Source organism: Oryctolagus cuniculus, chromosome X (genome assembly GCF_964237555.1).
Source record: "Oryctolagus cuniculus chromosome X, mOryCun1.1, whole genome shotgun sequence".
Taxonomy (NCBI): domain Eukaryota; kingdom Metazoa; phylum Chordata; class Mammalia; order Lagomorpha; family Leporidae; genus Oryctolagus; species Oryctolagus cuniculus.
Window position 1 is genome coordinate 159,030 of NC_091453.1, and position 1,325 is coordinate 160,354.

Below are 1,325 nucleotides of genomic sequence, written 5' to 3' on the forward strand. Positions count from 1 at the left end.
CGTCAGACCCGGAAGCAAAATCGACAAGACGAGCGACACGAGGTTTGTTGACCGCCACGTCGTTTCTCAAGTCCTCGTCTAGTCTACCGGGCGGAACCAATCAGATCTGAGTCTGTGATTCGGGGTACAGTCGGCCATCTTGTTAGTCTACCGGGCGGAACCAATCAGATCTGAGTCTGTGATTCGGGGTACAGTCGGCCATCTTATTAGTCTACCGGGCGGAACCAATCAGATCTGAGTCTGTGATTGGGGTACAGTCAGCCATCTTGTTAGTCTACCGGGCAGAACCAATCAGATCTTTGTAATCAGGGTACAGTCGGCCATCTTGTTAGTCTACCGGGCGGAACCAATCAGATCTTTGTAATCGGGGTTCAGTCGGCCATCTTGTTAGTCTAACCCTCCCCCTCCCCCGCCAGCCGCCATCTTGTCTCCCCTACCGCACGTTGAAGACTCAGAACCTACAACTGGCGAGTGACATTGAAGTACTTAGAAAAAAAAAAAAAACAAGAAAAAAAAAGACAAAAATGAGCGTCCGTGAAGTGACATGAAGGGGAAAGAACCGTAATAGTTCACTTTTTTTTTAAAATTTTTTCAGCACAAACACCCCAGTGTGCACTAGCCTGCGACGGTTCACATATACACCACGTGGTGTGGGGGAGGGGAAAACACCCAGCGACGCCTCTACCTCTCAATGGCCGCTCTGTCTCCGGCATCCCTAGAACCTTTTGTGCCGGACGCCGGAATAAAACTCCCTTCTGTCCTTGGGCTCGCGGGTGGCCGTTGCCATGGCGGCGCGGTCACGACGGGCCAAGCGGTCAGCCCACGTGGTCCGTGATGGCGGCCGCAGATTTTCAAGCCGGGTCAGGAGGAGGGCGCCGGACGCCTCTGCCTCTCAAACGGCCGCAAGCAGCTCTCAGCAGGGGGTCACGGAGCCCCCTCCCGGGGGGGGTGGGGGAGGGGCGTTGGTGACGTCTGGGGGTGGGCGGGGCAAGCGCTACTGGTATGTGGAAGCCTCCTAACCCAGACTTATCTGGGCCTCACTGCGGCTGCGCGGCACGTCTACACCCCACACGGCAAGGCTGGCTTGACCCCACCTCCCTGTGACCTCCCACACGGCAAGGCTGGCTTGACCCCACCTCCCTCTCACCTCCCACACGGCAAGGCTGGCTTGACCCCACCTCCCTCTCACATCCACACGGCAAGGCTGGCTTGACCCCACCTCCCTCTCACCTCCCACACGGCAAGGCTGGCTTGACCCCACCTCCCTCTCACATCCACACGGCAAGGCTGGCTTGACCCCACCTCCCTCTCACATCCACACGGCA